The sequence below is a fragment of the Sminthopsis crassicaudata genome, chromosome 2, assembly GCF_048593235.1.
Source record: "Sminthopsis crassicaudata isolate SCR6 chromosome 2, ASM4859323v1, whole genome shotgun sequence".
NCBI lineage: Eukaryota > Metazoa > Chordata > Mammalia > Dasyuromorphia > Dasyuridae > Sminthopsis > Sminthopsis crassicaudata.
The window spans coordinates 668,272,391-668,287,578 of NC_133618.1; the positions used below are offsets into that span (position 1 = coordinate 668,272,391).

At 33.0% G+C, this 15,188-nt stretch overlaps 1 protein-coding gene across 1 annotated transcript in view; it reads left to right on the forward strand.

The window, feature by feature from the left end:
* The window catches only part of PCDH15 (protocadherin related 15), a 2,229,510-nt gene that overhangs the window by 632,185 nt on the left and 1,582,137 nt on the right, over nucleotides 1–15,188 (forward strand). The window contains exon 3 of the mRNA XM_074297067.1: nucleotides 10,418–10,494. The gene's annotated coding sequence lies outside the window, so the exon portion shown is untranslated. The remainder of the gene's footprint in view (nucleotides 1–10,417; nucleotides 10,495–15,188) is intronic.

The following is a 15,188-nucleotide window of genomic DNA, read 5'->3' on the forward strand; positions in this document are numbered from 1 at the left end:
AATCTACCTCTCAGACTTGTGGAGGAGGAAGGAATTTATGACCAGAGGAGAACTAGAGATCATTATTGATCACAAAATAGAAGATTTTGATTACATCAAACTAAAAAGTTTCTGTACAAATAATACTAATGCAAACAAGATTAGAAGGGAAGTAACAAATTGGGAAAATATTTTTAAAAACAAAGGTTCTGACAAAGGTCTCATTTCCAAAATATATAGAGAACTGACCATAATTTATAAGAAACCAAACCATTCTCCAATTGATAAATGGTCAAAGGATATGAACAGACAATTCTCAGAGGAAGAAATTGAAACTATATCCACTCACATGAAAGAGTGTTCCAAATCACTACTGATCAGAGAAATGCAAATTAAGACCACTCTGAGATACCACTACACACCTGTCAGATTGGCTAAGATGACAGGAACAAATAATGACAAATGTTGGAGGGGATGTGGGGAAATTGGGACACTAATACATTGCTGGTGGAGTTGTGAAAGAATCCAGCCATTCTGGAGAGCAATCTGGAATTATGCCCAAAAAGTTATCAAACTGTGCATACCCTTTGACCCAGCAGCGCTACTACTGGGATTATATCCCAAAGAAATACTAAAGAGCGGAAAGAGACATATATGTGCCAAAATGTTTGTGGCAGCTCTTTTTGTTGTAGCTAGAAACTGGAAGATGAATGGATGTCCATCAGTTGGAGAATGGTTGGGTAAATTGTGGTATATGAAAGTTATGGAATATTATTGCTCTGTAAGAAATGACCAGCAGGAGGAATACAGAGAGGATTGGAGAGACTTAAATCAACTGATGCTGAGTGAAATGAGCAGAACCAGAAGATCACTGTACACTTCAACAACAATACTGTATGAGGATGTATTCTGATGGAAGTGGAAATCTTCAACATAAAGAAGATCCAACTCACTTCCAGTTGATCAATGATGGACAGAGGTAGATACACCCAGAGAAGAAACACTGGGAGGGGAATGTAAATTGTTAGCACTACAATCTGTCTGCCCAGGTTGCATGTACCTTCGGATTCTAATGTTTATTGTGCAACAAGAAAATGATATTCACACACATGTATTGTACTTAGACTATATTGTAACACATGTAAAATGTATGGTATTGCCTGTCGTCGGGGGGAGGGAATAGAGGGGGGGGGTAATTTGGAAAAATGAATACAAGGGATAATATTATAAAATATATATATATATATATATATATATATATATATATATATATATAATAAAAAAAAATAAAATAAATTTCCTTTGATATTTTTTCTTTCTCAATTTAACATTGCAAAATAATTTCCATTATATTCATATTCCATAATATATTCAAACATTTTCCAATTGATGTACAACTTATTATTTTTTTCCATTACAAAAAATAAATAGGTACTGATATGTTTGTACAATTGAGTCCATTGTGCTCTTTCTTGATCTCTTTGTGGATAACGTCTTTCTCAAATTAGAGAATGTAATTACCAGGTTATCCAATGGAGTATAAATATCTTCAGCATATCAAATCTCAAAGAAAATCTTCTCAAATAAAAGAGGATAAAAAACTACATTATTACAAGGTATTTCTCCACTCACTACTGGAATCATAAAACCTTTAAGCATTAAATTGACATATTAAGTTGACATTTTTTATAATCTATAGTATTCTGATTAAAAACAAATGGTTATTCCATATTCTAAGTCCTTTAATTCTTGTTTAAGAGAAATATTGTTTTGATTGCATTCTTAGTTGTATCATGTCATTAATTATCTAATTAAAAAAAAAAAAAAGAAAATCAGTAGTTATTATCTCACTTCATTATGCTTCCCATGCCATTGAAAGCCTACTTTTTACTAATCCATTATTTTTATTTTTTTTTTCCTGAGGCTGGGGTTAAGTGACTTGCCCATGATTACACAGCTAGAAAGTGTTAAGTGTCTGAGACCAGATTTGAACTCAGGTCCTCCTGAATTCAAGGCTGCTGCTCTATCCACTGTGCCACCTAGTTGCCCCCTAATCCATTAATTTAAGCCCAGAGACACTAATACATTGTTGGTGGAATTAATGACTATTACCTCTTTTAATCCTTTAATAAGTTTGTGAAGAAAATATTATATTATTATTATCTCAATTTTGTAGAGAGGGGAAATGAATATAGAGGATTTAAATGGCTTTACTAGAATTGTAGATTTCTTAAGTGTCTAAGATGAAATATAAACTTAGATTTTCCTTGCTGTATATCCAGCTATTTATCTACTATGCCTGCTTGACAGCTGTGGTGTCATTTATAATTTGGTACCATTATAATGTGATAACTTTATAATCAGGTACACATCTCAAATTTAGAGTAAGATCTTTCATTTTTAGTAATTTTAAATCTATTTTTCTTGACATTTTTTATGACAAATTTTGTAAATCACAAATATTTAGTATTTTATTCAAATATGTATCATATTATCATGAATATCACAATAACCACTTTTAAGAGTCAACATCATTTTTGGAGAGGGAGGGTTATAATAATCTGCTCTTTGAGAAATCTTTGTTGCCTGATTAAGATAAAGTAAGTCAATGATGATCCTGTAGGGTGCCTTTTCTTTCTTGTTAATATTAAATAAGGATAGTAAAATTGCTATTTAAAATTCATTATTTTCCCTCAATTCATACTTTCCTTAAACCCCAGAGAAGTGCAAAAGAGAATACAATACACATCTAAATTTCTAATTCGTGCTGAAAAAGTAATTTATCAGCATAAATTACTTTATTCAAAAAAAAAGGGTTTTGTGATAGACATCTGTACAAACTCTTTTTTTTTCCATGTTTTTATTTTATTCCATTGTGTTTTCTGAAGTAGAAACTTTATTTCAAATAAGGTTGTATAGCTATTCCATTAGACTCAGAAACACTAAAAACAGGGATAACATTTGTGATGTTTACATTAGCTCTATTCTGTAGAATTCCAAGGATGTTACAGTTATGAGAAGCAAATGATAACATGCTCTCTCTTAAGTTAATATATCCATTAGTCTAGTTAACTGTGTGTGACGTTTTCAAGGGGAAATGTTTTTTGTGCTTGTGGGGAGTGATGAAGAGTTCCATTTTCCCCTCACATCATTTTGTTGTGTGCATTTTCCATTTCATTCTTTGATGTGCAAGGCACTGAAAGGAAAATTAAAATAATACTCAAAGTAATTTCTCTCTCTCTCTCTCTCTCTCTCTCTCTCTCTCTCTCTCTCTCTCTCTCATTCTCTATCCCTCTGTCTCTCTCATCTCGATATCTCTCTCTTCCCATCTCTCTCCCCCATTCTTTCTTTCTCTTTCTCCTCCTCTCCCTCTATCTATATGTAAATGTGTATATGTGTATATATGCAAAAACACACACATATATACACATATAAATGTAAATCTATATCTACATGTATGTATGTGTTTATATTATTTATTTATAGGTGTTTATATATATAGCCACAAATATCTTTCTTCCTTCCTTCCTTCTTTCCTCCCATCCCTGTTGCCCCCCTCCCTCCCTCTCTTTATTTCCTTCCTTCCTTCCTTCCTTCCTTCCTTCCTTCCTTCCTTCCTTCCTTCCTTCCTTCCTTCCTTCCTTCCTTCCTTCCTTCCTTCCTTCCTTCCTTCCTTCCTTCCTTCCTTCCTTCCTTCCTTCCTTCCTTCCTTCCTTCCTTCCTTTCTCTACTAGACTTAAATTTGTGGTCCAATAGAAGATATTCCACCTGTGTACAAAGTCTTACTGGATGAGGTAGCCTATTCTCACATTCTTAGAAAGTCTGACTTAAGACTCCATTTGAGCTTCATTCAAAATTGACTCTACTATAAATGGATGCATGTGAATTAGCCCCTCTGTTTGGAATGAAGACCAGTAAGAAATTAAGTTCTTATTGTACATCACAGGTTAGCAGATAGCGTTCAAGCATAGGAAAACACTCAGCAAAGTGAAATCAGTAAAGTAAAATAAAATCCTTTCCCACAAAATCAAATAAAAACCCCACTGAAACACCCCCCAAAAATAGTAAGATCTGGATCAGAATTCTAGCTCTGACACTTGGCTTCATAATATTGGTCAATTCACTTTACTTTTGTGTGACTTAGCTTCTACCTCTAAAATGAAAGAGATGTATTAAATGACTTCTCAAACACTTTCATTTATATAATTATAGTTATATGATTATCCCCATACAAGATACAAGCCGCTTAATTATTATTATTTTTCTCAAAGCACTAAGTGTTCTTAACTAAACTTTCTGAAACTCAACACCCATTAATGAAATAAAAAAGTTATTTAATAAACTATATCTATGATTTTACCAGTGTGGCTTGCCTTCTAGAATAACATATATCAATACACAAACACACACATATGTATGTATGTATGTATGTGCGTGTATATACATATATATGTATATATATATATGTATTTATATATATATATATATATGTGTGTGTGTGTGTGTGTGTGTGTGTGTGTGTGTGTGTGTGACTTTCCCAGTGTTGCACAGCTAGTAAGTGTCTGAAACCATATTTTTGTCCAAGTCCTTCTGAATTCAGGGCCAGTACTCTATCAGCTAAGTCACCTAGTTGCCACGAACCACTCATTCTTCATGAACCTTTCTGATTCTTATCCATTTATTGCATTGAGATAATAGAAGACTGTCCATTCAACATTGTAAGAATCATCTCCATTTTCTCATTGTCTTATGACAATACCTAAGATGCACATGGGTCATCAACTTTTGCCCTAGATACTTGAATAATTTTTTTTTATTTATGTGTTTCTTTGATGACACATTTGTTGTTATGCATGTATTTAAAACATAAGTATAAAATGAGAAAAAATAGAAAAAGGCAGAATTTTTTTTTACTTAAAAAAAAAATTGTCATGTGCCCAACAGAACATCAGGGAGTATTCAAAATAGACATCAATAAATTTCCATTTAAATAAAGAATATATAATAATAGAAGACATTGTGTTCATACCTCTCCTTTTGTGTTTTCTTTTGTTCTTTGTTGGGCATATTTTATTTTATTCTTATTTTTCCCCTTCTCCACCACATTCCTCAAGTAGCCTACAGTTAAGCAGAGATATATTTATTCATATATGCACTCACACATACTACATATACACATATATACACTCACATACATATGTACATACATATAAAATAGTATTAATGTGATGAGCATATAATTCAAATTTTTCTTGTGATCAAATCTTTTTTAATTGCACTTTCCGCCAATGATTACTACCCTTACATTTTTTTCTTTTTAGTAAATTCTGCTCTTGATTTTTGTGTTTTTGTATATCTTTTATTTCCTATTTCACTTAACTATTCTACTTTATTTCTGCTAGTTAACTTGCCTTGCCATTGTTTAACACTACTCTCCATCCATTATTTTCTTTCTGCATCTTTTCTCTCCCTTTTTACCAAATCTCATTAACATAAACATGATTATCCTATGTCAATCTTTCCCTTTCTTTTCATCTCATTCCCATTAATCTACACAGTTTATTTCACTCCTGATTAGGTACGCACTCTTCCATATTCCACTTTATCTGATTTCTTTCCTCATTATTTTTTAATAGATTTTGGAGGGTAACATAAGCTTGTGTGTGTATGTTTGCATATGTGTATACACAGAGATTTATATATGTATGTGTAGCCATTGTTCTCTCTTTAATCTTTTAGGTTTTCAGAACTAGTAGCCCTCCTACCCTATATAATTCATCTGTGTTGGTTCTTGCTCTCATAACTCATTCATATAGAATAAATCCTATTTTTATTTTTTCCTACATGATTTTACTTTTTAGAGTCAGATCATATTATCCTCAATCCCCATCTTTCTTTTCGACTATCCAATTACTGATGCCATTCTTAGACATGCTTTAAATTTCCTTGCATAGCAGAGGTAGTTTGTCTTTATTAAGTCCTTTGAAATTAGACTTTGAAACTGTCTTTCATATCTTAAATATTCTATTGAATTCAGGTTTCAAACGACATCCTGAAAATCTGAGTTCACTGTATGTCTTTTTTTATTCAATATTATACTTAATTTTTGCAAAATTTTTGCTTTCAACCAAATTAACCAAAAAGAATTTTTAGTTCTTTTGATTGTCAATATTTAGTATTCCAGGACTCACAGTTATTCATTTCAGCCACTGGTAAATCCTGCAGAAGTCTAAATGTAGCACCAGCTTTTGCTTCTTGTAAAATTTTCTCTTTGATCTGTGATTTTCAGAATTTTGCAGTGATATTACTATGCATTTTGTAGGATATCCTTGAGATATAGATCAATAGATATTTTGTATTCCTACTTTCCTCTCTTGTTTTATCACTTCAGCAAACTTTTCTTTGTTTATTTCTTGTATTCTCATATCAAAGGTTTTTTTTGTTTTGTTTTGTTTTTTTGGTCATAGCTTTGAGGTACTCTGATTATTTTGTTTTCTTGAATTGATCTGTTTTTTATAAGATGTTTCACATCTTCTTCCTTTTTTCATTCTTTATATTTTGCTTTATCATTTCTTAATATCTAGTAACTTTGCTGTCTTTCATGATTTTAATTTTCAATGAGTAATTTTGTCTTTAAAACTCTGGATCTCTTTTCTTTAGTTTGTTGACTTTCTTTTCATTATCTTGTTTTTCTCCTGAGATGGATACTATTATTATTAACTTATTATCATGCTTTTTTCATTCTTCTTAAATCTCTTTCACTTGATTTATAAAGTATTTTTTGAGTTCTTTGAATTCTTTTGCAGCAGGTAGACACATAATATTTCTCTTTGTGGTAAGAGAGACTTTTTTTCTAAGCTTAACTATCCCCCATTGAAGATGAACCTCAGGTTCCCTATTCCCATAATAAGTATCTCTGGAAGGGTTCTTTCTCCTTTGGCTGCTTTGTTTTTAAATAACTGATTAGGGAGGATTCTGGGAAGGCAATTACCATAGATTGGTAAATTTCAAGTCCTCTAGATTTGCCCAAAAAATAGAACAAATTTGCACTTTATGGAAAACCTAGATTAGTAAAAAAATTAAGAAAATTTGGGCAGAATAGGGGTCTTCTCAATATAAAGCAGGAAGATCCCAGAAGACCTCCAGGCCATCATTAATCTATGTCAAGTGCAAACTACTCTAGATTAGCTCTAAAGAAATACCAAGTGGACAAGGGGAAACCAGTGAAGCTATGAGAGACCAAGAACTAGCAAAACACATTATAAAGGAAGAATTTTTTTTAAAAATAGAACATAATGTGAATTTTAATAATAATGTCAAATCTGGAGAATAGATCAAGAAGAGAAAATCTGTGAATAATTAAACTGCCTGAAAGTTGCAAGCAACAAAAAGAACCTTGAAACAATAATGCAAGAAAAAAAATCAAGAAAATTGTCCTGAAGTGATAGAACATGAGGGGAAAGTAGAAATATAAAAAAATCCACTGATCACCAACTCAATGATATCCTTTTTGAAAAACACATTGGGATGTTATTGCCAAATTTCTAAACTCCGAGATCAAAGGGAAATGTTTTGCAAGAAACAAGAAAAAAAAAGCAATCAAATATTGTAGAGCTACAATTAGAATTGTATAGGACTTAGCAGTCACAATAAAAGCACTCATGTCAATAGAATCATATCTACTAACAATCAAAAGAACTAGGATTATGGCCAAAAAGATCATACCCAGAAAATTTATTTATAATATTGGATGAGAAAAAAATGGATACTCAACTAATTAGTAGACTTTTCAGGACTTTCTGTCAACTAAACCAAGTTTAATAGAAAACTAAAATTATAACAACCAATATCAAAGACCAATTTCAAGTAATTCAAAATGGACAAATTGTATTGTTTTGTTTTGTTTTAACATGGGAAGTATATAATATATGTTTAAGATTGGCAGCAACAATGGGGTAGCTCAAAAGAAAAAGAGTATAATAAAAATAGTAATATTATACAAATGTGGTTCAGAGTTAAAATAGACACAGAGGCATTGATGGGGAGGAGGGCTTGAAAATTTCCTATCTTCAGGAAAGGGTTAAATAGGCAGCACTGCATATATACCATGAAGGATATAGCACCCTCCAAAATCTATAAAGAAGTGATGTATGAGGGATGGGCAGACAGGGAAGCAAAGCATTCTGGGAAGAAGTCAAGGGAGGGATTCATGTGGGAGGGGGAAGTGAAGGTCAAGTAATAGCAAAGCAAGTTAAGGAGCAAAAATAAACCAAAGTGTCAGCAAGGATAGGAAGGATGTGTGTGTGTGTGTGTATAGGGGGTAGAGACTGTGAGTATGTATGTGTTTGTATCTATTTATCTATCTATCTATCTATACATACATACATAAATATACCCTTCTTGACTGTAGCCTGCTTGGGAGTGGTTGTGGGAAAGATGAAGGGGGGGAGATGGTCAGGAGAGAATAAAATAACAATTTACAGGGAAGTGAAGAAAAGATGAACAGTCATGAATATAATTTCTTCTACTAATATTAATATTATATATATTTTTTCTTGAACTGATAAAAAAACAAAAAATGAGAAAATATATTTTAAAATAACATGTGTATATAGTAGTATGCATATATTTGTGTATGTGTGTATATATATTCTACTGGGGTGGGAAGATGATTACTCTGGCTTCAGGTCTTCCTCCAGCTCTCTCCTCTGATGTGGAATTCCAAACCTAAAGCTCCCCACTCCTGCACTTGCATGCACTTGCCTGCAGGCAGCAGTGTCCCTGCCCCACTCACTGCTGTTGCACTCCTGGTGTGCTGTTTCCTTCTCCTCCAGGGCTGTACCTCTGCAGCACAACTGGGCTTGGCATTCTTGATCAGCACAGGTGCCCTCAGTCTACCTGGTTTGAAACTCCTAATTCCTCAGGCTATATGGAATTTGAAAGTTCCTGTGGTTTGGGCTCTGGCTCCCTCAGACCCAAGCTAACTCCAGGACTTTCTGCTGGCATTTAGGGAGAGCTAGCATAGACCCATTTAGACTTTCTACTGATTTATCTCGATCCTGAGGTTTTTTTCTTCTGGGTTTCTCTGGTTGCCCCAAGACAACCCTTGTCTTGTCCCAATTCTTAGTTTTTCCCTGCTTTATGTTTGCCTTGATGTGCAATTTTGTTTAGTTTATAGGGGAAATCTGGAGAGGTTGTATTTTCTGAAACTCTCTGCCATCTTTGCAAAATCCTTCCTGGAAAAGTTCTGATGACATACTTTTAATCAAATATAAGCTTTTTGAGTTCAGAAACTTTTATTGTTCTATGATATTATTGCCTGTCCCATAGCAGATATTTAATAATTGTTTTAAATTAGCATTGCTTCCTTTTTTCCCCCAATGACTTGCAAACTAGATACATTAAGTGGGTCCATTGTCAGACCTAAGTTCAGGAAAGCTGATATTCCTGAATTAAAATCTGCTCTCAGATACTTACCAGCTATGTGTCCCAGGGCAATCGACTTAAAACCCTGTTTGTTTCAGTTTCATTATTTGTAAAATGAGCTAGAAAAGGAAATGACAAACTAGTATTAGCCAGGAAAATCCAAATGGTGTGTTGAAAGTCAGAAATGACTGGAAAACAACTGGACAGCATGAGCTTTTCTTCCTTGGTAGACAATGAATAGGTTCCCCTTAATAAAAGTTAAAGAACTTAGTTCTTTAGTATTGCTAGTATTTCAAAGGACCATAGGAGTCTTCTAAGTTATAACCCATTAATTTTAGTACATTGAAATTGAGACCAATCTATGTTGAGTAACTCATTGAAGGCTACCAAATATATGTGGCAGACATGGAATTTGAATAGTGATTTTCCTCTGCTCAGAATATATAGTGCTATATCACCAAAACTATTATTTATTCCCCATATTTGGTGAAATGTTTATATCTTCATTTTCTGTATTAGCCAGTTGATGGTTTTTGGTTTTGGTTCTTCAGTATGTGCTTAAGAAAAGAATATTCCAGCTTTTTCATCCATAAGATGGTAGGATATTGATGTTGAGAAAATGAATCTCTGTTCCGGGAAGAAGTCTGAAACTCTTAAAAGAATTTTACAATTAGTCAAAGGCCATTTGACCTGCTTTCTTCCTCCCACTCAACTCTGGATCCAATTCATTGCCCATAATCATCAGATTTGTATGTGAAAATGGTTCATCCTAATTGCTGAAGGATGTTAGCTGGAGTGTGCATAGCCCTACTCATTCTGAGGCAAGAGTAATAAATCAGAATTGGGCCATTCCCCACCAGGGTCCTGATTTATGAATGAAAGATTTACTTTTCCAAACTCACTACAATTCAACTCAAACATGGGGATGTTCTGAAAGAAAATGAAAGGTGTCCAGACTGGTACTTGAGATAAAGGCCTTGATGTAGCATTAATTCATCACATTGTCTTCTAGGAAGATGGGGACATAATTCAAAGGACTGACTGAAGAGCTTGCCAGCCCAGGAATTGATGGAGGGACTGGACAATAAGGTGAGTAGAGATTTCTATTTTTTTCTCTTGAAACTATTATATTCTGTATCCATCTAGCTTTTTATTTTCTTTTTAGTAATAAAGCACATGATGTCATTATACCTGACAAATTTTTTCTACATTGTAAAGTGTGACTTTGCTGAGTGGTACAACTTACATAGCTTGATACAGAACACAGTGGATATAGCTAAACAAAAAACACAAAGTGTTAACTTGAGAGTTTATAAGTCTGTCTCCAGAGAGAGAAAGAAGTCCTGTTGCTTCTTCTTTAAAACATTTACAACAACCTCGTTTATGAGCAGTTTAGATTTATTATTCTTCATTGATTGTCTCATTCTGTTGGAGGACGTTCTAGCCATAAAGGAGGAGGCCCATGGCATCAATCATGACGTATCAAAGATCTGTCAAGTCGATGGCTCTTTTTGAACTCTGCTATTTCAGAAAGGCATAGCTGAGTATTATAGGCAGGAGTTTGACATTTTCTAGATGAAAATCAATTTTCTTTTATGTGTTGCTGAACTGAAGCGCTGTTATGATTTCATGAGCAATGGCTTAGATGTTGGGGGTAACAAAACAAGATTTTGATAAAATTGTCAATGCATAGCATCTGCAAAGTACTTATAAAAGAAATGATTCATCTGTCTTTCTATCATTTATCTAAACAGCTATCTCTCTCTCTCTCTCTCTCTCTCTCTCTCTCTCTCTCTATCTATCTATCTATCTCTATCTCTCTATCTATCTATAGTTGTTGTTTAAGAGTTTTAACTAGGATGATGTGACTGGGGCTTTGCTCCCTTTAGCAGTGGAGAATCAATGAACTTAGCAATAATGAACATTTCCACCAGAGGTGAATTATAGACCTATGACTCCATCATACTTGGAATACTCTAGAAGTGAAGATACTTTCTGCATAGAAAAGTTGCACTTTATGTAGCTTATAACTTTGAGGGTTGTCTGATACCCTCAGAGTATATCACAACTGATCATACAACTAGAATATAGCTGAATGTTTTTAGACATAGAGCTCAAGTCTTTTGATCCTAAGTTTGGTATCTTCTTCTTTATGTTTTACTGTATAAAATTACTAGGTAGCAAGATAAATTAATCCACATAGAAAACAAACACATGCTTTTTTCCTGCCAACTCGAGTCAATAATTCTGAAGTCTCTCCTAACCTGTGTGATGCTACAGACTTTCTTCTGCAACTGAATTTATCTTTTAAAAAATAACCAAAGTATCTCTCTTAGATACCCTTCCGCATGCTTTGTGAACAATGCTTTGGAAGGCAAAATTAAGATCAATAATTAGATTATTTTAATGAAATTAATAAAATAATATGAGAGATTAGATGAGTTCTACTCAATATAATTATATTTGAAATTAACATTAAAGTTCTCAGCTGGGAAATTAAATAAAAAATCTACAGAATCTAAACTTTTAGTGGACAAAAGCAGTGACTGAATTGGGAATCTTGTTGAGCATCCTTATTATTTTATATAAGATGCAGTTATCTTATTTCCCTCAAATTTAAATTAAAATATTTAAGAATTAAAAAAAAAAAACTGCAGCCTGCCATAGAGGAAAGTTTAGATATAAAATTTTAAAAGTGAAAATAAATATTATTTATGAAATTCTTACAGTGTATCAAGCATTGTACTAATCTCTGGGATGCATTCATTCATACATCCTTCTTTTCTCATTCTGTGTCCTTTGTTTCTGAGATAGCCAAGCAGTAGATATTTAAACTGTCCCTGTGTCCACATATCATGGTAAATGATGTTCTTTCTCCAGATTTCATAGTATCATCAAAATATCCCATATAATTTTTATTGTTCATTGAAAGATACAAGCAAGTACTTAAATGATTTCATGAATGAGATCACAGATACAGGAAATGAACAATTATTTGAAAATATATTTGATGCCTTGATATTTTCAGCAACTGATACTATGATAGTGACAATGTTTTCCATTCTTTTTCAAATAACTATACTCAAATAGTCAATATGAATAAATGTGTGTATAATTATACAGTGGAATGATATTACAACATAATAGTGCAATTAAAGATAATTAGTAGCAATTTGGCCTACTTGAGAGAAAGTTTGACCTGTTTGAATCCACCTCCCTCTGACACTGAATGATGACTTTTTAAAAAAGTCACTGAATCTCCTATAGGGATAGTTTTCACACCTTTAGAATGGGAATAAATATTCTTGTACTATCTACCTCACAATTTTCTTGTGAGAAGAAAATGGCAAGCATTTATTTTTATATATTCTGCACCATTTAGCTAAGACAATAAAGGAAATATTTATTAAGCACTTACTGTGCTAAAAAGTGATTATATAAAGAAATGGCTATATAAATTGTCCTCAGACAACTTACAATTTAAAGGGGAGGAAGGTAAAGATTCAAATTGTGTCTGTGTACATGTATATATATATATATGTATATATATATATATACATATATATATATATATATATATGTATATATATATATACACATATATATATGTATATATATATATATACATATATATATGTATATATATATATATGTATATATATATATAAATACACACATGCACAATTGTGATATCCAGAGTAAATTGGACACAATGTACTTATGCTTTAGAAAGAAGTCATTTGAGCATAGGAATCCAAGAGATAGATATGAGAAGGGAGAAAATAGCAGTCCTTAGGTACAACCTCAAAGGAGGCACAGAGTCAGCAGTGGAATTGGTATACAAAAAACATTAAGCACATAAATGTTGCTTGAATATAGTGTATGTGGAGGGGAAGAAAGTCTAAGTAAACTAGAACTGTGGAAAAGAGACAACTCTTGCATAGTAACCAACCACTCTCAAATATTACTCAAAGGAAATATTCTTTAAAAAATAAAGTATTTTATTTTTCAATTATTAACAATATTCATATTAGAACAAATATATTTGGTCTGTGTCAAAATGTGCCTTTTAAGGCAGATTTCCTGATCTTCAGTACAGTGTGGTTTTCCAGAGTCTAGGGAAGTGGAGGAATCTTCCAGGATGAGAAAATTGCTAGGATGTTAGAGAAATAAAACCTTGCTAGTGAGAATAATGCAGAGAGAAATGATAGCATCCTGATTTGACCTAATCTGGATGTCTTCTTGGATGAACTGAGCAATTAAAGAAAGCAACCCTATATAGCTATGGGGAGCTCTTATATGATAAGAATGCTGGTGGACAATGAAGGAGATGGCATCCTTAAAAATAAGGAAGGCTTCTTGGGAGGAGGGGAGAAAATATAAGGGTAAAAAATCAGGAACAGAACATAGAAAAGAACAAAGAATGAGAAAATGTAGGACAAGAAGGGGTTAGGTGATTTTTCCAGCACCAAATATGTAACTGGAGACATAGGTTTCAATTTGAAGCAAACGGTTTTTGACTCAAGACATAACCTGTATCCACAAATCTCTACAACTTGTTTGAATAATCTTGCCATCTTTGTCTTCATTACCCACTTCATTGTTAATTGAATAAGAGTTTTTTTGTAAGTTATGTAATTATAAAGGATTGATGGAAGGAAATTTAATATTACTATTAAGTGACTTGTATTGTTTTAATAAGCGCATATCAAGTCTCTTTTATGTGCTAAACACCATGCTAATTTCTTTACACGAATTATTCCATTTGATCCACACAACATTGAAAGGTAGATTCTATTATTGTTATTATTATGTATGTGGGAATTGAAGTATACAAATGCCTTATCTAGGAATACTTGTCTAGTAAATGTCTGAGATTGTGGTTATTATTGCTGCTCCTGCAATTCATTTTGTTGTTGGATGTGGAGGGTTAGAGTATTGCCTATAAAGGCCATACATTTGATTTCATGACTGCATTGATCACCCTGTTTCCAAGGATCCTCCACTGTGCTTGTTAACAATTGAACAGAAATTCTGTATTAGAGAGTTTCCTGAGCCACTGAAAGACAATTATTTATATCCACTTACTCAACTTCTATGTTTATGATTTAATTATTTTCAGTCACATCCAACTCTCCATGATACCATTTAGCATTTCCCTGGCAGAAATATTGGAATGATTTGCTATTTCTTTCTCCAGATCTTTTTTTATGGATGAGAAAAATGAGACAGACAGGTTTAAAGGACTTACTCAGGGTCACATAGCTAGGGAGTGTTTGAGGTCAGATTTGAAGTAAGAAAATGCGACTTCCTAATCCGGACCTGACACTGCCCATACTTAGGAGACATGATTACAATTCCTGACTTATTGGTTGTCTTTCTTCCTTAATCTGCTGCCACTCAGAACCATTTTAAGACATATGAATTATGTAAAATATATTTCATGTTATCATCTTCCTACTGGAATGTACAGTCTATGGTAATGACTTCTTCAATATTCTGAGTCTTCCATGTTAGAAATTATTCCTTATATTCATTTGTTTTTTGTCTGCATTTTTCATACCTTTCAAGGAAAACAGAATTACTTAAAGGATATAACTGAGACAGGCTGTGCCTTGTTTTAAGGTAAATTCTGCAGCTCAAGAGTGTGGGTATCAGAGAATGATGAGAAAATATAGAAAGCTTGCTCTGCACTGAACAGGCTTATAATTGTGCAATCTATCATGTTAATGTACCTGAAGCTGAGTAGCCTTGGCTGCATTTTAAATGAATTAAATAATTGA